This window comes from Anser brachyrhynchus (assembly GCF_964034855.1).
Source record: "Anser brachyrhynchus genome assembly, chromosome: 3".
NCBI classification, from domain to species: domain Eukaryota; kingdom Metazoa; phylum Chordata; class Aves; order Anseriformes; family Anatidae; genus Anser; species Anser brachyrhynchus.
In genome coordinates this window covers 109,333,298-109,359,904 of record NC_137696.1, presented here as the reverse complement: position 1 = coordinate 109,359,904, position 26,607 = coordinate 109,333,298, and the positions used below count along the sequence as shown (strand labels likewise).

At 39.1% G+C, this 26,607-nt stretch overlaps 1 protein-coding gene and 1 long non-coding RNA gene across 2 annotated transcripts in view; one reads left to right on the top strand and one right to left on the bottom strand.

The window, feature by feature from the left end:
- LOC308193277 (uncharacterized protein) overlaps nt 1–26,607 on the top strand; it is a 216,924-nt gene that overhangs the window by 172,245 nt on the left and 18,072 nt on the right. The window lies entirely within an intron of this gene.
- Nucleotides 973–9,473, bottom strand: LOC308192400. Its single transcript, XR_013948779.1, has 3 exons — nt 9,304–9,473; nt 7,620–7,695; nt 973–4,477 (listed from the first exon to the last, which is right to left on the bottom strand). It is a non-coding gene; the product is annotated as an uncharacterized lncRNA (long non-coding RNA).

Here is a 26,607-nt window from a genome sequence, read left to right as displayed (position 1 = left end):
TTAAATACCTGGATTACTGTAAAAATAAAACATCTCCTAAAATCTGTATGTTCATTAATGAAATGATTGATTCTGATTAATGGTGGCAGAAGGTTTCCACTGAAAAGTTCTCCTGAAGCTCCACAGTGAATGTGAGAGAAATGGTCCCAGGTGATGGATCACTTGCTGAGTGGCTCAGATAACTTTCCCCTGCATTCATTCTCTGGATAAATGTTCCTTTTGAGAACGCTTCTGAGGTCAAAAGTCTTTCTGGCCATGAAGGCTGTGAAAAAGTGGAAGGCTTTCACCAAAGCACTGTTTGTCACCAAGCTCCCTGGGCTTTGAAGCTTTTCATTGTTCCATGCCTCATTCCGATGAACTGGTTTGACAGCTGCAGTTTTAGAAAGATCTACCAAATACAAGGGAACAAAAAAGAAATAAGGAGATGGGAAAAATTTTCACTGAGAACATATGGGTCAGGAAAACAGTGAAAAAATGGCTGATCTATTGATTGGCTAGAGAGCACAAAATCTGTAGTTTTAAATGATTAAAAACTAGATTCTAATTTACTCACCCATTCTCGGTGGTAACTCACTCTCAACTGCTCCTGTTCATTTCAGTGGAACTACAGGAGAGCTTATGCACTGTGAGTAAGCAAGACAAAACCTCATGCTAATTTACATGCTGCAGTTAGCCATGGCTGATAAACATTTATCTCTTGAACATGACTATGTGCCACACTCTCACATTCCCAATATGAGATGTAATGGTGTTAAATATTGACACCAAATTGAAACTTGCCATATAAAAACCATCACATTTTATATGGTGAGTCTTTTACATAGCTTCTTTTGCTCCCAGCAAAGGTTTCAGACTCATCACCTGCTGTCACTGCAATATCCAACACTGGTAGTGCAATCTGACCTTAAAGCCCATATAGTAGCTAATGGAGGATTCCATGTGAAAAATACTATAGTGAGCATAATGCCTGTGTAATGTTCTGCCTCTTGCCTCCAAAGTTGTAGCTGGTATGTCCAGTCCATGTTGTCCTTCTGTCATGTCAACCTCTGGATGCATTTTCAGTTCTCTGGCCATTATGCAGCTGGCATAAATGAAAGCAAGGCTGTACCTTCATTGATACACCATGCCTTAACGCTGCATCTGTTTCTTTACTTGTCTCTTCCTGACCTTCATTTAAATACTAACAGAGTATTTCTCTCATAAAAGGGCAGATGGACAGGCTAACAGGCCCTGAATCTGTGCAGGAGGAAAATGCTGCACTTACAGCCACTTGTATATGATCCCATGCGTCCCTATAGAACTGCACACCGTGCAAATAAAGTTCTTTCTATATTATTCTTTATTGATTTTAAAAGGCAGCTCACTCATTCTTTTTTTTTTTTTCCTTTCTTTTTTACTTTTTGTCAGACTCCTAGTCTGAGAAGATGGTCATTACTATTTTAAGCCTAGGCAGAAAAGATCTTTCCCCTTCAGACTTGCCATACAAAAATATAGTGCTTTACACAGCAAGTCATACTCACAGCTTCTTTTGTCCTCAGTAAGTCTCTGAAGTGCAAATTAGGGGGAAGCGTATATAAATGACAATGATTTTTTAAGACATTGACATACTTGGTGTCACCTGTGTCTATCACAATAGTACCAAAGAATCCTTTCCCTTGCCACACACGACTTTTGTTTTTCTTACACAGCTCTCTAATCGTGGTTTTCTTGTTTCAGTTGCCTGAAGCCAGAGACGTAATGTTTCTTGTCTGACTCCAAGGCAAGTTAAATAACTGTCATATATCATATGGGCTCCCCTTTGTTATCAGCGCTCTGTGGTTGGTTCTAATTAGATGACTGAATTACTTAAGAAACCAGAAGGAGTGAGGTGTTTCCCATGAATGTAATTATCTACCTACTGCATGATCCTCTCAAAACTCCTGTGGCTAGGGATCTCCCAAACCTTCCTTCTTCCTTTCCAAAAGAGCTCGTGTTGTCTGGGCCTTTGTTCCCTCACTAGTAATTACAGAATCAGAATTTTCATGATCATTTAAGTTTTGTGTAAAAGCTGATACAGAGCAATTTCAGTGCTGCCTCATTCTGAGAACAAACAAAACATTGCACCTTTTGAATGAACCCCCCTGCCTGTGTGATTAGCACTGATCAAGGTTTTCAGTATATCTGAGAGATGGAGAAATACAATTACTTTTTGCAGTACAAGAAATAATGGCACTTTGCATTTCAGTTCATGTAAGGTAGTGCAACAAAAAGCAGAGAAAGTGATGCACAGACACTTATATGTGTTTACATTGATGAAAACAGACAGACACATTCTGCCCATGCTTTCAGCTTTGCCTATAATTTGTAAATGCAGTTAATGTCCAAACTAGTAAAACCTGCTTTTAACAATGCTTACTACCTGGGCACTAGGCTGTGCTACTTCTGTGTGACCAGATTTGTGACCAGAACAGAAATGTCAAGTCATCTTTACTCTGCTCTGAGTGAGCTGGTTGCAACCTGCTCATGTAGAAAAGTGCCCTGTGATACCTGATACCTGTAGTTAGTGAATATGACATCCACCACCTGCAAGGATTTCTGTACTTACTTTTTCTTAAGAGGCCTCATTAGCAATGGTATCAGGGTTCTCAGAAATGTTATCCGAAGTTTTTGCAATTTACATCATAAATGTAGCTTACTGAGAAATAACATCACTGCTGCTTCATGTACACTATGCTACTGGTAGTCATGTTTCATAAGGAATTCTGTGGTTTGTATTCCTAATTTTCCAAAGTGAAAGTGATGTTGATGTATCCCTTACAGCATGTTTGCTTCATCTTGCACAAACACTGAAGAGTTGCAACAGAGCAACTCACCTAACTTATTACTCTGCTCAATATAATTGTGCCCCTAAGACCACCTAGTACAGTGTCAGTCTTCCCGCCTTCCATCTTAGCAACCTTTGAAAATGCTTATTTGAGAAAAGGAAACATTCAAACTCTAATAGCTATATGCAGAAGTAGAAGCTATAGTATAGCAATACATCACTCCACCACAGCTCTCCAACCCTGTTGTTTTTCCCTTAATGTTGAAATAGGTCTCCCTTTCAAAATCTTCTCCCTTTAGGTATGGGAAAGAATCCATCAGTATGATGCTGATAGGCTGTACTCTGTATAACACATCAGGTCATCCATCAGCACAGCCATTATTATGCCAGGTGCTTCAAAGCTTGGGAAGCTACCAGCTCTCAAAACCCATTGTATTGCAAGCTGCTCTCAGTGCACAGAGACCATCTTCGCTATGCATATCAGTGGGAACTTGTAAAAAGCAAAAGGTCTCTACAAGAGGGTGAATCTCAAAAGGTTTGATTCAGACACCACAAAAAAAAAAAAAAAAAGTTTTGAAGTAGCTTCTTTGTTATGAAAATCAGTTAGAAAATCTCATGAGAATAGGTTTTCTGCTTATGAGAATTGCAGTATTATCCCAGTTTTGGCTGAACTGAAAATACCAATAGAATGGTCTTTTCTTAAAATGCCTTAATAAATCAATAACTGTTTTTTTATCAAAACCAACAAAAGTAAGAAGTCTGTGAAAACTCAAAATGTTAAACAGGGAAAGAAAATGTTTGAAAATGGATAACTTCACTCTGGAGCTGACTTCACAGACCTGGAAAAATACCCGATAGGCCTATCTTCAAGGAGGTTAGAACCATATGTTTCTGTGCATTTGTTCTTTATCTTTTCAGCTAAACCAGAAATGAAAGAAAAAAATAATACAGCCCTCCAGCTCTATTATAGTTTTATCATTTCGGATCTTTCCCTTAATAATTCAAAGTAAACTAATTACCTAATTAAGTTAACAGGTGTCAGTCATTCAAACATAAAGAGCTACTTGATAGACCTGAACTGGGGAATTCTTTTCCTTAAGTGTCTGCACTTAAAATTTGAAACATAATGGCATTAAAACAACTGATTGAGTTCTTTTAAAGACATTGTAGCTTAGATCCTTACTGGAGGCATTCACCTGTGAGGTAATTAGGCTTTTACCTCCCATTACAATACTTTGGCAAGCTTCCTGATGAATCCTTTATGTGTGGTCCCTCATGTCTAGGAGCCTACAGTAAAGAGTTGTACTGTTTGAAAGGAGGATGAGGAGCTGCTTGTTAAAGGAAGGGGAAAATGCTGGCCTTGCTGTGAGTGGAATTGTGTTGATAATTATAGTGTGTCCATTATCATCCTTAAAAATACAGTATTATACTACGATAACAGGCAACAATATTGTTGGGGCTATTGTACATGGGGCTAAGTGTTGTAAAATTAGTGGATGCTTTAAAAATATGCAATACTTATTTTTTTAAATGAAAACTTAAGATGATTTCTATCTTTTCTCCAGTATATTTTATGGATCTTGCTTTTTTGGCCTGCCTTTTTTTTTTTTTTTTTCCTTCTCCCCAAATGAATCCAAGCGGTTGCCTGTGAGAGCTCTTCAGTTCCATAACTTCCTGAAAAGCATGAAAACACTGTGTCTCAGTAATAAGCAGGAAGTCACTGGAAATGTCAAAAATCGTCTGGGACCCCTGAATACAGAGAAAGCCTATCCTGTGAGATAAAGTAGACAAACATTTCACAACTGTCTATGCTGATTTGAGACCTTCCTTTCTACTCAAAATATTTCAGGTCTTGAATGTCTATGGTTTTAAGGAAAAAAAAATCAGGAAAACCCCACATGTCTGCTTGTTTTTGATGCTCAGCAGAAAAAAAAATAATATATATATATAATTTTTTTTCTATTTTTTTTTACAAAAGTAAGCTATAATCATGTCAGCTAACAGAAATACTGCTTATTACTTGTCCATGCACTGAGCCCATATATTAATGCTGTCCTTAGGGTATCTAGATATATGCCTGTGTGTACATGTATAATTTCTGTTGACTTGATTTCTTACTGCTGTGTTAAGTCCAGTGGCAGAAGTAGTATGTGTTGTAGTGGTGAAAGATCATGATCCAAACCCAGCTGCTGGTATTTTTTGCGGAACTGATCCAATGTGACACCACGCCAGCCTAGAAAAGTGGGTGTGATGAACTTTGAGGGGGAGCTTGACTCAGATTTGGACCTGTTTCTCAGTGACTGCCTGTAAGGCAGTCCTCTGGATGGTGCACAAACAGGAGCTAAGCTATGTGTGGATGTGATCCAGAGCAGGGAGCTGAGTTCTGGTGAGTTGTCTTGTGTCAATATGTAGTGTGTGTGCATGTGCATATATATATACACACATACTATTCTATAATTACTATGCTTTTTATACAGAGTATAAAATTTGACCACAGAAAACAGAATATTCTGAGCTGGAAGGGGCTACAAGGACCATCAAGTCCAAATTCTGGCTCCACACAGGATTACCCAAAAATTAAACCATATGTCTGACTGAGAGTGTTGTCCAACCACTCTTGAAATCTGGCAGGCTTGGAGCCATGTCCACCTCCCTGGGGAGCCTGTTTTGGTTCCTGACCACACTCTCAGTGAAGAACCTTTTCCAGATATCCAGCCTGACCCTCCCCTGTCCCAGCTCCATGCCGTCCCCTCGGGTCCTGTCGCTGTCCCCAGAAAGCAGAGCTCAGTGCCTGCCCTTCCACTCCCCTCGTGAGGGAGCTGCAGGCCTCCATGAGGCCTCCCCTCAGTCTCCTCTTCTCTAGGCTGAACAAATCAAGTGGCCTCAGCCATTCCTCATATGCCTTCCCCTCCAGACTCCTCACCATCTTTGTAGCCCTCCTTTGGACACTGTAATGGTTTTATGTCCTTCTTACATTGTGGCACCTAAAACTGCACACTGCTTGAGGTGAGGCAGCAGCAGCAGAGAGCAGGACAAGCCTTTCCCTTGACTGGCTAGCAGTGCTGTGCCTGATGCACCCCAGGACACAGTTGGCCCTTTTGGCTGCCAGGGCACACTGTTGACTCAAATTTGAATTGCCTTCAAGCAGAACACCCAGGTCTCTTTCCTTGGGGCTGCTCTCTGGCCTCTTGTTCCCCATTGTGTACATATATCCAGAGTTGCCCTGCCCCTGGTGCAGAATCTGTCATTTGCTATTCTTAAATTTCATATGGCTGGTAATTGTGCAGCCCTCTAATCTATCAAGAGCTCCCTGCAATACCTCTTTACTCTCTGGGGAGTCAACAGCTCCTCCCAAGTTAGTATCAGCTTCTAGGCTTGATTAAAAACAGCACTGTGTAAGTTGCATTAATTCTGTTGCTCTGAAAGCCTTTGAAACATATAATAAATGGACGTAAAATATTTAGTGCCTGGGTTCAAAAAAGCAGTTAGACAAATTCATGAAAGAAATGCTTAGCAGAACACTTAAACACAAAAGGTGTTTATTCCTACTTTAAGTCTTTGAATGCCTTATTGCTGGAAGGTGCAAAAGTAAGGTGAGACTGCACCAGCTCGCGTTTACCCTCATCGGTTCTTTCTCAGGCTCTATAGGCTGATGATGGTGACAAATTATTGTGCTAAATGGACCTGCTGTCTAAGCTGAAATGATCATTCTTTTCTTCTTATGTTAGCATATTTTGGTATTTGGCATTATTTTTGGTAGTATATTTGTGTTGAAGCAGTGTACAATAACAATGTCATAGCTAGAAAAAACATTGGCAGAAATGAACAAACTGAGCGCGGTATCATTTTTCACTCTTCAAATCTCCAGTGAGAAATTTTACTTGTAGTGCAAATAATACGTGGGAAAATTGAATGAAAATCAAGCTTTTTTCCTTTTTAAAAACAAACAAAAACTTTTAAAGACTCAAAGTAAATAAATTTACTTTTTTATTATTGTATTTATGCCTTGGCCATGTGCAGGTGTCAGGCAGAACATATTTCATTCATGTATTCATGTTAGTAAAAGCATTCAGTAAGCAAAGGGCTTGTGTGCATGGACAGAGGTAAGTTACAGGGATTGGATGTATCACTGAATAAAGAGTAAAGAGAAAACAGGTATTGTTTGATGTGGACACCTACAGACAAACTTCCCATAAACTCTGCCAGACAAAGAATTGTTTTATTAGATTAGCCATTATTTCTGGTTCTCTATTTATTTATTTTTAAAGAAGACTGAGATATGTAACAACCAAGCAATCCTATAATTAAAAGTGTGCCCTTTCTGTTTGTTTCTGAAAAACAAAGCTGTTCCTCTGGCTGGTAAAGTTTATTTTAAATTGGCAAAACTATCAAAGGACGTAGAGAATAAAGAGTTTGGGGCAACATTCGCCTGCATTATACAAACCACTTCACTCAGCAAATTGTGATGGTACTGCACATTTTTTGCTAGAGGCCTAGTTGGGAGAGTGGGTGCCTAGGGTCCTCAGGGAATTTAAATTCCCTGTTCAGTGAGAAGGATCTTGAAACATGGCATCATTGGGTTTATGGAGCAGGAGTAAGAAGGTTGAAAAGGAGAGGGAATACTTTCACAACCAAAATGGCTTGTAGCCTGATGCTAAGTGATCTGTTTTGGCACTGTAGGCACCATATCAATGTCAGAGAGTCTGATGGCAATGACAAAGACAGAAAATAAAAGGTCCTCTTATTCCAAGACACAGATATGGACTGTACTAGCTGGAGACTGCAATGGCAACAAAGCTGTCTGTATGAGGCATACCTGGTTATAAATCAAGTTCTTGGTTGTTTCTGGAAGCCTCCATGGCTTGGCTGTGGAGCTGAATTACCAGATCTTTCTAGAGAGATGAAAACCATATATGTAATTCAGGTTATTTCTCTGAGTTATGTTTGCAAATAACCAATTTGGAGTTTGTATAGAATGACTTGACTGAATGCCTCTTAAAAATGGAATTGCTAACTTGTCAGCTAATATGTATTTTTACAGATGGATAAATCATACGCCGATGTACAAGCATCGCTTAAGATAATAAGTGGAATACTGCATTACTTATCTATTTAATTTATTCTACTTAAATCTTTGAATAGTATGTCTATTATTCCTACCAGAGTCTTCACTCATTACTTATTCTCTCATCTAGAAATGCATATATTTGCAGGTAGTAACAACACCTGAATGTTTTCTCAAAGTTATAGCCTACTTTTTTTTTTTTTCTCTGACAAAACACACAACTGTTTCCTTCAAATGATCAATTTTAACCTTCAAAAAGAAGAAACTCATCTAGGACTGAAAACATAACAAGCTGAAAACACTTTATTTTATGCTTGTATACACTAGGATACTAATAGCTGACTGAGAAGTGAACCGTTCCAAACATAACAATGAGCAAAAAAATATGTAACTAGGTTTAGGATCCTGAAATAAAACTAACCACACTGGAGCCAAACAGATTCAGTTGTCAGGTAACTGCTGCAAACACCATGCATTTTTCAACAGAACAAAATCAGAAATGCAGATTTACAGGGGGAAGGTTTGCAATATATTTATGGTGGATGTAAGTTTTTCATCTCTGGTATGCAGCTTAAACCACATTTCACCACAAAATGACACTATTCTGGCTGCTCTGGGAATCCAGCAATATTATGGAGGTTATAAATAAGAATAAAGAGAGAAGCCAGCACAGGTACTATAACAGCACAAGCATGAGACGGTGTGGTTTCAGCTGTCTGAAGTGTGGCTTTTTTATATAATGCTACATGGAATCATACAGAAGGCTACCACGTGCTTTCAGTCCACTGAAGGTAATTCTGATGCTGGCTGATGCTCTACTTTCAGCGAGAGCAACTAAAATTACTTGAATCACTGGTTAGGTAGAAATAATAATAATAAAAAAAAAATCGTAAAATTATTTGGATCCGTATTTTTCTTTCTTCTGAAAATTAATGAAAAGAATACAGAAAAAATCTCTGAAATTTCTCTGGTAATGAAATGCTGAATATGTCATCCATAATTGACCAGCTTACTTAAAAAAATAATAATCTGGAAGTAAAAATTGAATTTTCTTATTCAAAAATGCCAATTTTGCTTTCAGAATGATATTTGTCAGAATTGGCATGTAAAAATAACATTTGACTTCTGAAAAATCTGTAATTTGTTGATGAGCAATTACCTATTGGAGGATTTTTAACCAGATGTAACTGAAACTATTATTTCAGAACAAAATGTTGTCCCTGTGATTAGAAACATAATGATATTACTGCACTCTCCAAAAGTGCTAATTCTGACAAAACTCTTCTTTTGAAATCAATGATAAAATTCTCATCGATTTCAATGGGCGAGAATGTAAACTGCTAGATTACACAAGGAAATTACATTTTCTGCAGTTGTTGAGCGTTCAAATGTTTTCTTGCAAGAGATACATTGCTGAGATCTGGTCAGCACTTACTTGACTTTTTGCTGTTGTTCATTGAGGTAGTATGCAAAAAAATACACATTTTAGTAGCAGAGATCTGCTGCAAGAAGGTAGTTGAGGGACTGTAGAATTAGACATCCATCAGCCTTCTTCTCTCATTTAGTAGAGTCTGCTCTTGTTCCTGCATAAGGTTGTTGCTTGTACTTAGGCTGGGATACCCACACCAAATCCAGGACACCTGTTTAAAAGCACCTGTTGAAGGTCAGCCCATGCTAGATGAACCACGGTGGTTGTGTGGCTCAGGTGCAGAGAAGGGTCTCAGCCCCTGCTTGACCCTAAAAGCTTGCATCTAAACCCTGTGCTCTGGGGCTTATGGAAGTAAAACCTGTAAGCACTGATCCAGCCTGGTATTTCTTCCTTTTCACTGTGCCCTAAGACATTAGTGGTCATTACTGGATTGCTTCTCAGGGCTGAAATTTTCCAGCTTTACTTCCATTTTCATAGAAGTCATTCCAGCGCTGCTGGCATTCAGTGTTATTACCCTCTGAATCCAGCACTGAATTTGCAGACCAGCTGGCAAGGGAAATGCCTTGAGCCTGAAAAATTAGTGATTTTGTAGGCTGTATGATTTCATAAAATGTCTGAAATGGCTGTATATTTTAACCTGCCTTTCTAATCTTTGGAGAGGCAAGTTTAAGGTTCTAATAAAATCTCAATCCTAGGGGAAAAGGCAACAGAAACCTGTATTATCTCATTCGTGAACAGCAAATATAATAGCAAATTGCATTCAGAAATTCTAGAATAAGGGGTTTAAAATACAAATGAGACTAATGTATTGCATCTAATAAACGTGGCAGATATGGAAGAACTCACCTGTGCATTTCAGCACAGCATTTTGTCAGTGCTGGGTTCACAGAAAACCACCTCACATTGATATTTCTATCAGGGTCCTGACGGCAGCGCTAGGCTGTAATACCCGTGACCAGCCCCCACCCCAGGTACCCCCCACCCTGCCCAGGACCCTGTGTCGGCCCCTGGAGCTGTCAGCCCCTGGCCCGGTAAGGCTGCAGCAGGGCTAGTCTCCAACTCCCCACAGCCCTGCCTTGCCTGGACACGGCCCCCACTGAACCAGGCCCACATTTTGGCCTGGCCTTGGCCTGTCGCTGTCCCAGGGGAGATGCCCTTGGCTGCCCTGCTCCTGGCTGGGGTGGTGTGAAGGGTCTCAGCTGCTAGGCCCTGCCCAGCTTCTTCGGGGAGCCCCTGGCTTACTACTTACCCTGAAGGTTTTATCTCATAGCTTTTTGGGTACTTTCTTTCCTGTGCTCCTTAATTTTTTTTTTTGCAAATATTGTGGCTTTTCAAAGTTTTTTGGGTAGACCTGTGTGGTGCCAGGAGTTGGACTCGACGATCCTTATGGTTCCCTTCCGACTCGGGATATTCTATGATTCTAAGTTTTCCTTCCGTCTTTCTTTCTTCTCTGTGAACTGCAGCACTGAAAGCGCAGATAATTATTTTATCTGAACGAAAACAGGACTGCGATGAGACTGAATCCCCTTCTGTGCATTAATTTGTGTTAGAGCTATGTTACAATTACATGACAGAGATAAGATTTAATGGATCAGGGCATTTATTGGATGCCAGGGGACCTGGCTGCCATTTTTGACTGTCCAGCTGCTACGTGAGATGGCTGCTGAGAATTGCCTTGCTTCCTTGCAGCTTACTTCCCTGTAAGCGAGGGGGAAAAAATGAGGATGGTATTTCCATGCACCTCTTTCTAGCTTTCTGAGTTGTAAATGCATGTTAAATGTTGAACTTGTGAAACAAAAGAGGTGCATGTTAAGAACAGTGCAACTTCTCCATAAACCATGGAAAGAAAGCAGTAAGAGCTTCCTGCACTTCTAGACCAAAGTAGCTTGCAAAACAAAGAAAATCCTTATTTAACAGATGTGAGGACTGAGACACACACATGAAGTGGCATTTCTTGTTCCACACGCATAGGTTATATACTCGGCCTTATGCCTTATAATTTTCTCATATCAACAGCTTTTTAAGCCATTTCTACTACAGATACTCTACCTTCCACTCACTATGTCACTCAGAGTCCCAGGTGGGTGTAAATCATCCTATAATCCATTAATTAAGAAAACAGATATCCCAACAGTTTGTTTTCTCAATTTGGAAGAATAAAGGATTTTTTTGCCATACACTACAGGCACACATTGTTCTTCCCAAATTGATCTTTTCCTAAAAAAGCTGTTTGTTACTATGCTGCATTTCACATGCAAATATATTGTGTTCCTTTTACTTGTTCATAGTTTAATTGGAGAACAGCAGGTGATCAAAATCACAGTAGTAAGAAAGGTGTATTTCTGTAGAACAGATGAGTGCCATTTAAATCCATACAGGGGTGCTTTTAGCTTCCTCTATTAAACAGACTTGCAAATCCCATCACTATAAAACCAAAGCTGAGCCTTACCCTACTTACGAGTTCCCTCAACCACACACACATGAAGAGAAATCTTAGCCTAGTTTGCAGTCTTGTTTCTTCAAATTTGGTCTGATTTTTTTTCCAACTGAAGCTATATCACAAGAAGGCATAGCAAACTAGAGAGAAAAATCTGTTTTCCTTTCACTAAGTAATTTTTATTTTTAAATTCATTGTGTGTAGTGACACATAATTGTTGTCCAGTGCATAATATAAGGTTTCGAGAAACAGATACAAAATGCAATTTATGTAGAATAATTAAGTAACATACATAAATTGAGTAAGACATTAAAGCATAGGAATGCTCTTTAATTAAGTCTATTTTTACAAGCTGGTTATGTTTTAGATGTATCTCTATAAACATGCAATCGTTCCTTCCAAATAATTGTGTGTGATTTGTCTTTCTGGAATCCAAATCTTCATCCTTTCTAAGTCTTTATAAACATACAAATTAGTGATATGCATTCTTCTTGGCAACTCGTGAACCAGGCCTGGAAAACTAAATAGAAATAAATAAAGATGGCAGAAGTAGAGAACACAAAAGCAAAAAAGACGGTTTCCTTTGTTCTGCCTTTTTTTTTTCCCTTTGTTACATCCTTACCATCCTTACTTTGCTATTATTTTCCACTCTTTTTTTTTTTAATTTTTATTTTTAAATATATATCCACACATTTATCATATGTGCACCTATTGCATGACTTTTCAACCTTTAAAATATATATTAATACCAAAAATTCATAACAAACTGCCAGAGACTGTCAGGAAGCAGATGATCCTAAAATTAATTGCTCCTAACAAATACCATAAGTTGGAAGTCCTGCAGCACACCATCGTTTAAATATGAGACATCTTTCATCTAATACCTTTACAGGCAGGAGTCTGGATAAACATGCATATCTTTCTTGCCTTGTAGGTCAGCTCATTTGTATTCTGACTGAGCAGAAGGGGAACGAATGTTAGCTATTGCCACAGATATTTTTGCTTTTCCTAAAAATCACTAATCAGGAAAAGCTCTATCTTCAGCCATTTTAAGTAAACCTTAGCCCTGAACAAGGCTTATATCTATGTCAGCATTGCCCAGATGCTTTATTAGCATGATTAAATCAATATGTTGGATTTCCCTAAGTTAGCTGTAGTGCTATGAAACACAACTGCTTACAGCTAAAGCATGTTTAGTGTTACTTGGCTTACATCGTTGCTGCAACAGATTACAGAGAGAACTAGTTTTTGTGGTGTCAGCTTGAATTAGTAAGCAAGAGTTTTTGCTTTACCGCTTTTGTACCTATTGGGAAAATCTTATATATACAATTTCTCTGGCTATAGGTTTAAGGAAATGGCACTCAGAGCAGCTTTGCTTCTTTACCTTGTGCTTGTTAATGTGTTTTAAGTGTGACTGTGTATCATACAATAACATTTAAATTTATTATTCAATCTGAATTGTATTTGACTGCAAAACAGGTTTCAAAGATGTTGCTGCAAGGTTAATGAAAATAGGAAGTCTGAAAGAGATGCTGACAAAGAAATGAGAGCTAAAAGGTTTATCTGTTACAAGTAGATAATCTATATAGCAGAGGAACACCAGAAGTCAGACTTCATAAATTGTAGATAACTGCTTTTGGGATTGTTTTGTTCGTGGTTGGATTGAAGGCTGGATAGGATAGGATAGAATAAGATAGAATAGAATAGTTCAATTGGAAGGGACCTTCAAAGATCATCTAATCCAGCTGCCTGACCACTTCAGGGCTAACCAAAAATTAAAGCAAATTAATGAGGACATTACCCAAATGCCTCTTGAATGCTGACAGGTATGGGGCATCAGCCACCTCTCTAGGAAGCCCATTCCTGTGTTTGACCACCCTCACAGATGTGACATCTTATGTGGCCTTCAGTATTTATTTACAATTTCTGCTTTGTATTAACGTAAATTCATTTAGTGACATTTGGAATATCGTTAGCAAGCTGATATATTTTAGATTCAGTAAATGTTTCCTAATTTTATTTGGCTGTGTTTGAAGAAGAAAAATTGGATCTCTGTCCTCTATTTACCTGTTTACATATACTTTTTTTTTCTGTAGAAGAGTTTGTAGTTCCCAAACATAAAACATTTGTACATAAATTAATGGCTTCCTTAATCATAATGAATCAAAATCTAGTTTAGTTGTTTGTGGAGGTATCTCCAGCTGAAGACACCACCTGGAGAAATGGACAGACAAGAAACTCATTAAATTCAACAAGGTGAAGTACAAAGACCTGCACCTGGGAAGGAACAACCCGAGGCACCAGGACATGTTGGGGGCTACCCAGCTGGAAAACATCAGAAAAGGACCTGGGGGTCCCTATGGACACCAAGCTTAACATGAGCCAGTAACATGCCCTTGCAGCAAGGGAGGGTAATGGTGTCCTGGGCTGCATTATACAAAGTATTACCAGCAGGTTGAGGGAGGTGAAGGGTCTAGAGAACAAGTCTTATAAGGAGTGGCTGAGGGAGCTGGAGTTGTTTAGCTTGGAGAAAAGGAGGTTCAGGAGAGACCTTATTGCACTTTCTAATTACCTTAAAGAATGCAGAGGAGCTGCCCCAAAATTCACCACTGGAACTGAGAGCAGAATTAGGCCCCATGAATTCTCACAGGTTTAAATCAAGGCAGCATTCACCCCTGCATGTATATGTTGTTAACAATGATAGCAATGGGGGTCTTTCAGTAGGATATTCTTTCATGGGAGATATCAGAATAATGATTTTATGTTGACCAGACATTTTGTTATAGATGATATCAAGTCCCTTGTGCAGTATGCACCGGGACATAGTTTAGTAGTAGACTTGGCAGTGCTAGGTTAACAGTTGGACTTGATGATCTTAGAAGACTTTTCCACGCTAAATGATTCTATGATTCTATAGTGAGGTGGGGATCAGTCTCTTCTCCCAAGCACCAAGTGATTAGATGAGGAAATTGCCTTAAGTTGTGCCAGGGGAGGTTTAGGTTGGCTATTAGGAAAAATATATTCAATGAAAGGGTGGTGAAGTATTGGAACAGGATGCCTGGGGAAGTAGTTGAGTCACTATCCGTAGAGGTCTTCCAAAAACATGTAGATGTAGAGCTTAGGGACATGGCTTAATGATGGACATGGCAGTGCTAGGTTAAAGGTTGGACTAGATGATCACAGAGGTCTTTTCCAACCTAAATGATTCTTCATCAGAATTCCATTCCAGAAGAATTATGGTATTCTTCTTCAGAATTCCAGTATTAGCGCAGGATTTGCTTGTTGCTTGTTGTATTTAAATGCTCATCTGAGGTTAAAACTGCATTGAAAGGAGCTGTAGCAGAGTACAGTCATGCTTAAAAATTCCTGTGCTATATGAAATACTTCCTGTGTTGAATATGAGCTGAAGTTTGATCTCATTGTTCCTGAGAAGGCATGCCATGAACATCTGTAAAGTATCTGAACAAATGCTGCTTGGTCAGTCCTCAAGATCATGAATGTACTTAAAAATGGCAAAGCATGCTACGTTTAACATAGCATTGCCACAGAAGTATTGCAGAGTGGTTGGAGTCAGTCTCTCTGTCCTCTCTGTTCCTTTAGCACTGTTAGCATCCCTGTCTAAAGAGATTTCTTTGATTTCGGTGGGTGCTGGATTGGGCCATTCAGGAGGTTAAGTCATAGCTTCTCAAGCACAACCATCAGCAGGATGCTCACGAACAGTTTGGGCACAATAAGAATAGTGGATTTCACATAGTAGAATGACACTGAATAATGTCATTCACAGAGGTCAGGGGGGTTCTGGAAACCCTGTCCACTGCTGCTGTTGTGATTGTGGTAGATAAAATGTTTTAAAGCTGGTACACTGATCTGAGGCACTGTAAGGCATTTCTTTCCTCACAGACGAATCTTGGCAGAAGAATCAGGGAAGAGATTGAACGAGTTTTTCTGATGTAGGTTTGTACTCCTCATCATTCAGGTTCTCTCTTTCTCCTTTATGGTTAATTATTTAATCCAGACATCTGTAACACTCTGCTTTGTATTAACAAATATTTATCAAGGCTGTGACTCCGTTGCACTATAGTTAGCCACTTGACTGAGAAAACTGCAATACTTAGCTGTTGAAATGCAGAGTTAACGTAAGCAATGAATTTCTATGTATTAATACAAATGTGGAGTAGAACTAATGTCAAAACAAGGAACAGTTTCTCTTTTGACCTACTATGATTACTATTTTGAACTACGCCTCCAAATTCATACTTCTGCAATTCCTGCTTATACCAGCAAACTGTACTCATGCTCTCAATTTGTTTAAAGTTAACATCCTCAGCCATCCGAGCTCTCTCTCAGGAGTCAGTGGGACTACTCACGATACTCATCTTGCTTGTGCAAGTGCAGGTTGCCATCCTGTGTGAAGAGAGCACCTTTTCCCTGCTGCTGTATCTCAGACTGTAGAAAGCTCTTAGCTGCAGCGGAGACATGCTAAGAAATTGGTTTGGAGAGCAAAGCAGATTTTGATTGGATTTCTTACCTTTGCACTACATTTTCCCTTCCTCTTCTACTGAGAGAAGCAGCAAATAGTAGAGCACCCCAAGAAGGTAACTGAGGAGGTGACACTGAACATCTGCTCCCTGGCCAGGGAAAGGCAAGGCTTGCCTGCCACTGCAAACTTGTTCAGAGTATGAAAGGTATGTACAATGTGGTGAAAGATGGGGGGGAATGTTACTAACAGTTTTTACCTTTAATCTGAAAAGTTTTTTTTTTTTTATTCTTCAGATAATGAATACAGATCAAAATTTTTTTACCCTTTAACAAAATTAAAAGGGAACTTGTAATTACTGTGATCAGTAGTTTGTCTTTACATCTCTCAATTAGGTATTGGTATCTTTTAGGTGCAGAACTGGGGAGTGGAAAGCTTGGGAGACTTGTTCCTGGCCATCTTTCTTATGAAGAAATCACATTCAAACTTTCCATGCGTTACTGGAGGGTTGTAACACTTATCAGATAGTGTGCATCCACACTACAGTACTCTTTGTGGAGATCTCTGGTGATGTTATACTTCTTTTAGTCACTTGACAAGTAGATTCTGAGTACCTGGAAAGGCTAGCATAACCTTTTATGCAAAATTCAGAAGCTATGAAGGATCTCAGTGTGGGGCTGAGGGACATAAACACTTTGTTTTCTTTTATCATTTTCCTCTTGCCAGTGAGTGCCTTCATCACCTGGCAGCATCTCCCATCCATTCCCATTTACTATCTACATGGACCACAGTAAAACAAGAGTCATCAGCGCTTGCAAAGTCACGTTAAGATGGGGGCCTGGGAAGTAGGTTAAGGCACAAAGGGTGTATGTCTTGCCAAATACTATGCTTACTCTGTAACTTCTTCTTAATTTATCTTCCTAATTTCTTGCACATTCCTCTTTCACACCGTTTCTCAATTCCTTAGCAGTCTAAATAATTTATAGTAGACAACAGAACTGTGGATAGAAACAAATTTGCGCAGGTGCGGCCTGATCCTCTCAGATCTTAATTGCTGGTGAAGGATTGGACAGTCTTTTCTGTTCTATCTCTTGCAAGTCTGTATAGAAAATGAGCTGGCAGGTGGCATGTTCCACTCCTTTAATTTTTTTTGTGGTCCCTCTAATAAGCAGATGCACAAAATGCATCTTTTGGATTGACATGTGTGAAGCTGAAATTTTGTAGGAAGGGTGGGACCTCTTTGTTTCATTTGAATATATTTACCCTTGCAACAGAATTCATTTATATGGATTTCCAGGAGGACTGTATGGGTTATCCAAAGACCATCTTTCAAAGGCAACTCTCATAAAATATGCATGTGAAACATGCCTATGCTGTCACAAGCAGGTAATTTCACATGCAAAAATATGCTGTTGTAGACTATGAAAAACAAGCTGTCATTCATGAAAGTAGTGCTTTACTTGTGCAGTTAATATTTACAGATTCATCTTAGGAACAGAGACCTGCAGGAGACCATCTGGGTCATCAGGTCTAGTTGCCATGAGTGCAGTCAAGAGAAGCATAAGACAGTGCCATTTTCTGGCACGCAGTATGGCACAAAACTGGTACCATACTAGAACCTTTAAGATCAAATATCAAATGACATAAAAGACTGTGATGGGCTACAGGAAACGGAGAAGGTGAGATCAAGGGTATCACCAGTGTCCTAGGTCTTTCTAGGTCCTTGCGCTTTGGTTCAGTGAACAGCCATACAGTCCTAGAAAGTTCACTTTCCATGGAAAAGCTGTTGTATCTCCTTTCTCGGAGATTCAGAACTGGCCTAGACAAGGTTCTGGTCAGTCTGTTCTAGCTGGCCCTGCTGTGTTGGATTAGATGGCCTCGAGAAGTCCCTTCCAACCTAAACTGCTTTTACTATACTATGGTTCTTTTCTTGTTCTCCATGCAGCACTTCATTTCTGAACTGAAGTGCTTCCATGCTTTTCAACTAATTTGCTGTGGGCCAAGAAATATTTCTACAGTTGACATCATTGCTTAGTTTGGGATTCCCTTTGTCTCAGATTCTGGAGCCTTTCTCAAAGTTGGACAGTTGGGAGTGAAACCAATTGCACAGGACAAGATTAAATGTTAATGTTTTCATTAGGTCACGAAAAAAGACGCTTCTGACTTACTGTGTATTAAATTGGACACATAAGCCTGGCTTTGGGGTAATACAAGAAAAATACACAAGAAAAATACACAGACAAGAGTCCCGAGGGAAGGATGAGCTCTCTGTACCTTATGTAGTGTGACATTGTAATGCTGTATGTTGCTGAAATTTTGGGGGCATATTCAGTATTTTGAACCTGACATTTGTTCTGTTTGCTTGAAGGACAACATGCACAGATAGGAAGTTGGGCTGTGGGGGAGCTTGATCCTTTGCTGACTGAAATCAGTGGCAAAAGTTTTTTGAGATTAGTAGAGCTGGATTAGGCACTTTTACCTGTGAAACTCATTAGGAAAGTTTCCTTGTCCTTATGGGAGCCTGGGAGAGATCTGGCCAGCTAAACCCAACACAATGCTCAAAAGAATGATCCCCTACATCATAAGATCGGACAGGTCCTCTCCATCAGTGAACATTTGTGCTGATAGTGTAATTCCATCTGAGCTCAGCAGAAAAGCAAGCACCCACATCTAGCTGATTTAATTTGGTAGAACATAATTAATTAAAGTAGTATCTGTGATCTGTTAATTAAAAGAATGAAATCTGAAATTAGATTTTTGGTAAAACAGAAAATGTGGACTTGGCAAAAGTTTTGAAACTCACATAAGGCTTCTGATAAATTCACAGTGGATATGCAGTTATTTGGGGGGTGGGGTAGAGGTTAAAAAGGGTCTTTTATCTCCCCCACAAAACCATCTGTGAGCCTTTTTTTATCTGACAGGCAGTAGAAGAGGAGGAGATGTGCAGGAAAAATTAAATGTTCACATTGTTCAGGAAGAAGAAAGGCATGTGTCTTAGAAGCTCTCTTATCCAAACTTCTGCTTTCCTAAAAGCCCTATAAGCCATATTTAGGTCATGTCCTCTGAAGTGCATCATTTGCCTTAAGGAACGTTTTTAGCAAAGATATCAGCGTGTCCAATTACAGGCTGAGGGCCTGATCCAAATATCACTGAAGTCAATATCACCACATTCCATCTCAGTGATTATAAATGAGGGGGTGGAGGTCTACCGTGCAAAGCCATGAAATTATTCTCCCTTTTCAGGGCACATGTAACTAAAAAAATCTCTGATACATAAACAAGCATTATCAACCTATGGGGAAGATAATGTTGAAACACAAAACACCATTCAACATGTTAAACCCTGCATTTATCCAGAAATTTTCTCACATCACCCAGTTTAATTTATAGCTCTTTTTTAGAAGTCCTTAGACATCTACTTTTTGTGTGTATCTTGCTATTCAAAATCCTGGGATTGATGATTTTTCAAAGTAAAACCCCATGAAAAGTTAAATCCTATGGATGACCTAAAATTGTACATACATACATATATATATAAATATTGTGTGTGTGTGTATATATATATATATCTGTAAAACAAATGTATGTAAGATACATTATTATATGCGGTAGGTAAAAAGCTGAATATTCTACTCTGGTAAAACTGAATGTTATTACATCACAAACATTCGAAGTTGTTCCATTAGGCAGTATTGGAAATGAGCGGGTAAAAATGTTGGGAGAACGTTCAGCATCAGTAGTTATTTAACAAGAATATATTTAGAGGAATTATACCAGTGACTCTAGTGACTCTTAAAGTAGCTGTATAATTTCATTGCATGACTGTATCAGGGTGACACAAAGGAAAATGTGTGCTGAATGCCTTTTTTTTAAAAAAAAAAAAAAAACAAATGCTTTAAAGTATTTCAAGATATCCTTTGGCTTTATTTTCCCAGGCAACCATCTCCTTTGCAGCCAGTCTGCATACTAGTAGGTGTTACCATATCAGCCAGGGCTTTGACCTGGCATCCAAATAGCTCAGTACTTGAAAAGCAAAACACGTGAAAAAGAAAACAATTGTCTGAGTACAAATACAAATGTGCATATGCACATAGACACAAAAAATATGTATTTATCATAGGAAGTACTCTCACTAGTCTCATATATGACTAAGATACAGGAAAATTCATGGTGCTCTTCTGTACATGAGCACATACACAACAGACAAACACTATAAGGACTATGTGTCTAAAACCTGTAGGTATTTCTAAATTATTTTATTTAGAAACCAAAACTTGTTCTTCAGTATTTTAAAGGTCAGGTAAATTCAAATAAAGAAACACTTTAGTCTGACTATAAGCAAAGTGACAAGGATATGGTGTTTTCAGTACAATTTTGACAACCAATGTGGTAGTCTTTGTTTTATATGTTAAGAGAAAAATGATTTTTTTCATCATGTATTGTAGATAAGTGTATGTAAAAAAAAATTCAATGTTTGTGTAACGATATCTAAACATGATGACAGCTGATACAGAAATCGACAATTTTTCATAATAAGTAAGTGATGGATCCTTGCTAATTAATAGGATTTGTTTGTTTGTTTCTTTGCTAGGAATAAAATTAGTCAGTTATTTCCAAACTGAGATGGAGATCACAACATAGTCATGAAGAAATTTTCTTTCAGGTCATATAACCTGGAAATGTTCTGAATATATAAAAAGAAAATATATAAAGGAAACATCCTGAAGTTCAACAAGGGGAGGTATCTGGGAAGGAACAATCCCTGTATCTGCTGAGCACTGACTAGCTGAAAAGCAGCTTGGCAGAAAAGGACCTGGGTGTCCTAGTGGACACCAAGCTGAACGTGAGCCAGCAAAGTGCCCTTGCAGCAAAGAAGGATAAAGGTGTCCTTGTCTGCATTAGGCAAAGAATTTTGGCAGGCTGAGGGAGGTGTCCAGTCCTGGGCTCCTTAGTAAAACAGAGACTTGGATATACTGGGGAGAGTCCAACAAAGGGCCACAAATATGCTGAATGGACTGGAATATCTCTCCTATGGGTAAAGGCTGAGAAATCTGGGACTCTTTAGCCTAGAGAAGAGGAGGCTTTGGGGGATCTTATCAATGTCTGTAAATACCTAAAAGGAGGGTAAAAAGAAAACAGAGCCAGGCTATACTCAGAAGCCCTTGGGACATGGTCCTGGGCAAGTGGCTCTAGGTAGCCCTTTTTGAGCAGGGATATTGGGCAAATTGACCTCCAGAGGTCCTTTCTAACCTCAACCACTCTGTGATTCTGTAATTTTTTTTTTTCCTTAGTATTACAAAATTTACACTTTAAAATTGATTTCTGTAAATTCAATTTTATGATTAAGAAAAACATTATCTCTAAAATAGATGAAAGCTGCTTAGCATTATCCAATTCCTGATTTTTATCCTTGTGTTTTCTACCTACTGTTTGAAGAGTCTCTTTAGTTAAAATTTGTTCGTTCAGTCTGAAAATGTGTGGCATATGACAAACCTCTAGTTTATCAACAATCGTGATTTCTAGTGCCTTAATAATCTGCAAATATTATGTAGTGATACTTCTTGTAATGATATGTATTGCAATGGCTCCTGAGCTGAATATTCTGGGGGAAGATCAGGCCTAAGGGCTAGCAGAGCCAAGTTTGTCTCTATTACATGCATCTTGAGCACCAGAAGCATCAGGAGCAGGTCTCAGATGCAAATTCAGATGTGGTCAGGTATCCACATGCCTTTAACTACATCAACAGTAGCAAATAAAACAGGTTAGGGACTCTTCTTTGGTCTTATGGACAACCAGCATGGCTAAAGTGTCTGCTCCACAGAAGGGTGGCCTCATCCTGACTGCCAATAGGCCCTTGAGCTTACTTTTTCCGCAAACTGTACCTGGTCTTTTCCGGAGAGTGGACTAAACCAGTAGAGATGAACATATATTGGTGCTTACATTCTCCAGTCCTAGCTGCCCACATGGGCAAAACTTTTTTTTTTATGTGCTTTTTCTGATGTTTCCTGCTAATATGAATAAATATAATTAGAAAATCTACTACATCAGAAACAATTGCTTCAAAATGGCCAAGTAAGATCTTCTAAAGTTCTTGAAAACAATCAGACTTGTTCCATGAACCACTGAAGACTGCCACGCAACTCACCAGTGTCTGGCCAGTGAAGGCTGCATAAGAACCAGTACAAATGGTAGATGTGCAGAAGGATCCTTTGTGGGTTCAGAGAAGCTGAAAGGTTGTTGCCATTCCTTTCTGTCAGCCTACAGGCCCCAGTCTCAGTTCCTCTGCAAGGCCCTCAGCCTCACCCAAAGACATTTGTGTTTTTAATTACCAATACAGCTGCAACATTTTTAAGAAACTGTTTTCTCCTCTCTGTGCCCTTAAATGGAGGCAAGCAGACAGCCACAAATGACACTCTAATGACATGTGTTGAAATACTCATAGATTACTCAGTGCCCTCATACCATTATCACTTTTTGCATTCTCTTATTATTTTTGAAATCCTCCTGTGTTCCTAATTGTTTCTTAGCCTGGGCAGAGCTAAGAAAAATAATAGGTGTTCCACGTATGCGTGGATGAAGAAGGATGCAGCACAAGACAAAGTTTTCTTTTCCCTCAGGATGACCTCTTTGTTTATGGAAGTCTTTTATTTACAGAGACCATCACCACCACCACGACCACCAAAGAAGAACAACAAAAAAATTCTTAGTCTTCTCTGCAACTGTGTGCTGGAGTGGTTGTGGTAAAAATAATGCTATTCTATCATGACTAATGCTGTCTTTAGTTTGGTGTGGGCTTTTCTGGTGAAATGTGAGGACAACAACTAGAATGAAATAATTAGAGTTGATACACATACCACCTCACAGCAAACACTAGAAGGGTGTTATGAGACAACTCCAGATTAGAGGAGGGTAACCAAAACTGAGATCCATCATAGAAGTCTACAATTTAACTTTTGAAATTTGTGGTTATACGTTTGGAAAGTGCTGTTTCTAACCTGCAGGCTGGCTAAAGTAACCCTGTTTTTGCCCTAGACCCTAGTCCTCCTTCCTGGCCTTTCTCTCCCAACAACTCCACTGTGGCAATTTTCTGCGCAGACATTCAGTGAAGTGGATCAAAGAACTAGGGGATTAAAACCAGCCTTTCCACAACTTTTTCATTTTTGCTGGATGTTATGTCATTTAAACACAGAAGCACCATCCTGGAAAGCAGCTCCACAAAGGACTTAGGAGTCCTGATATACACAAAGTTCAACATGAGTCAGCTTGCTGCTAAGAAGGCTAACAGTATTCTTGGCTGTATTAGGCAAAGTATCACCAGCTGGTCAAAAGAGGTGATCCTTCTGCTCTACTCAGCATTGTAGAGGCCACACCTGGAGTACTGGGTCCAGTTCTGGGCCCCCCAGTACAAGACGGACCTGGACATACTAGAGGAAGTCCAACGAAGGGCTACCATGATGATCAAGGGACTTGGGAGACTTCTCCTATGAGGAGAAGCTGGGAGAGCTGCGACTGTTCTGCCTGGAGATGAGGAGGCTCTGTGGGGATCTTATCAATGTCTATAAATACCTGAAGGGAGGTTGCAAAGAGGACAGAACCAGGCTCTTTTCAGTGGTGTCCAGTGCCAGGACAAGAGGCAATGGACACAAGCTGGAACATGCGAGGAGGTTCTGTCTGAACATCAGGAAGCACTTCTTTACTGTGTGGGTGACAGAGCACTAGAGTTGCCCAGAGATGTGATTTTCTGTGATCCTTGCATTTTTCTCATTAAAGACCTTATAGCAATGAAAGACTGCCAGTACTTTGAAACTTAGAGAGAAGTGCTAGCTAGTCCTGTAAACAAAGTAGAATACGTCATGCAGAAAACAGTAATCTGTTTCTTTGTCCTTACATGAAGACAAACATAAAGCCGTGGTTTGACAAATCTAATGACAAATTCTGAAATTTTCTTCATTTGTTTGGTAGTAGCTAGAAACCTGTTTTTACACTTAATATGGGCAAAAGTTTTTAGTAGCAAAAGTTATCTTGCATTCAAAAAAAAAAAAATAAATAGAGACTATATTGCACAACCAGCTGTTTTGTACAGGCATGATGACTTGTTTGGGTTTAATAAGGAGCCAGTTTGAGTTTCTGGTTACTCAGTTGCCAGCACTCTCCCTTAATTTCTGAGATGCTATTGAAATTATAGATGCCTATAATAACCTCAAAAATGGTAGGTTTTCTCAGGCATGTTTTGAGGGTGAAAGGCTTCTTCTTGAACAATCCAGGCCCTCCCAAAACAATGGCAACAAAGGATCCATCACAATACTGTTTGGATAAATAATTAAGCGTTTCACCAAATTAAAGGTCCAGGTCAAGATGGACTGAGTTGAGACTGGTGATGGCTGACAGCGGTTACCTGAATCTGATGCTGTGAAGATAAAATTAATTTGACTTAGAAGACACAGCTATAGGAGTCTTCCAACACCTATGCCTCTGCTTCTGATGGAAAAGCTTCTAAAGATTCTAAGTGCAGAAATATAACATCTCCTTTTACTTGCACCTAACTCATCTTTGCAGGTTTACATGCAGAAGAGATGCTAGGTCCAACGTCCAAGTACATTCACTGGAAAGTTCCCCGACAACTCCATATGCTTTGGGTCATGCTCAGAGGTGTAGAGGTATGCATGGTCCATACAACCAAACTGTGTTCACTCGTGGAACAGTGTGACTCCTTACGCTGCTTACTGAGATGAGCTCATGGTTTGTGCTAAATCCCTAAACTGAGTTTGGGCATTGTTGACAACTTGTCCTGGCTCAAAGCTGTGTAATGTTTTGTACTAATATTAAACAGTAGGGGTGACTGAGGCCTTGTGCTCAAACGTCTGTCCTGGCCTTGCACACTTTACTGTAAGGAAGACAGCTGAAGTTATTACCACCAGGAGAAGAGAAGGAAGAAGCTTGTTTGCAGGGGAATGTGTTCTCTCTTCAGTTCTAACGATTCCTGGCTATTTTTATGTACAGTAGTTAGTTTTCAGACTGATGAGAAGGAGTCTCATTTGTGCAGATGGGAAATGCTTATTATGCTAATAGTGTTCTGCATTGTTAGCAGAGATTATTAGACAGAGATGTTAGAAATGCCTCTAGTGGAATTAAGTAGGTGACAAGGTAAAACGAAGAGATAAATGACAACAGTGATTAGGAAATGGATTGTGCTAAGTACAGCAGTGCAAATGAAGAAGAGAAAGGAACTTCTCTTACAAGGATTTGTTTAATCAGTAATGTATCTATGAAAAAGAAACATAAAAGATAGTTTACCCAGATGATACCAAACACTGCCCTTTAGATTAAATGTGATGTTTAATCTGGAGAAAGCTGAGAGGAATGTCAAAACGGTCAGCAAGGAGGAAAAACAGAACACCTGAAAGCAAGGAAACCACAGACAAGCTTGTGTTTTATAATGAATATATTCTGCCAAAGATCTGTATTATATATGGCCAACTATATATTTTAACATGCAATTCAGTGAAATGTGCTATTCATCTTCTCTGAACTTGTAATAAATCAAGAAAATCCACCAATAGAGGCAGGCATATGGGCTGCATAGTCACACAGTTGTCTTGCACTACATTGAAAACTGTTGCTTTTTGGCATGTTGTTTCTATACCTAGGTCCATTGTTCCAGCTGGAAGATGGCATTTGTGACTGCAACCTGAAAAACAGGCATTAGGCTTTATTTCTGAAGCAACACATCTGCAGCCTAACTATGCTGTAAACTTTCATTAAATGCTTGATGGAAATCAATGCTCATTTATAAAGTGATATTGCAGCACTACAGTTTGATATGACAGAACTAGTCATGGTAAATAAATCATCCAGGGAATATGGCTTTTTTGCTTTTTCTGTGAATCACCAGTGAATCAGTCCTGCCAATGTATTGATTATTCTTAATTATTCAGTACAGGTAAAGGCTTTCCTTGTTGTATCAATTACCATCTCATGGCATGTTCAAACATTGATCATTTTCACTTGTTCACACTAACAACATGTAACATATCACTAAAGTTTCTGGAGTTATTTTTGACCCTCTCATCAGATGCTTGAAAATTCCATGAGAGGCAGAAAGAAGAGTGATGAAGAGCAAATAGTTATGGTTGTTAACTGATAACAAATGTTCTCATTTGCCTTCACAATTTCCTGCTTTCCTACCTGGCAGGCAATGTAATGATCACTTCTTCTCCCTAAGATTGAATGTATGTTAAGCAGAGAATTCTGATGGGATGAACAGCATTTTTGGATTAATTCTATATAATATTTGTGACTTGCTGGTAGGAAGAATCATGAATGCAAAAGGCTTATAGACCAGACAACTCCCCTTCACTAGTCATAAAATGAGATCCCGAAGTCTGTCTGAAATGGG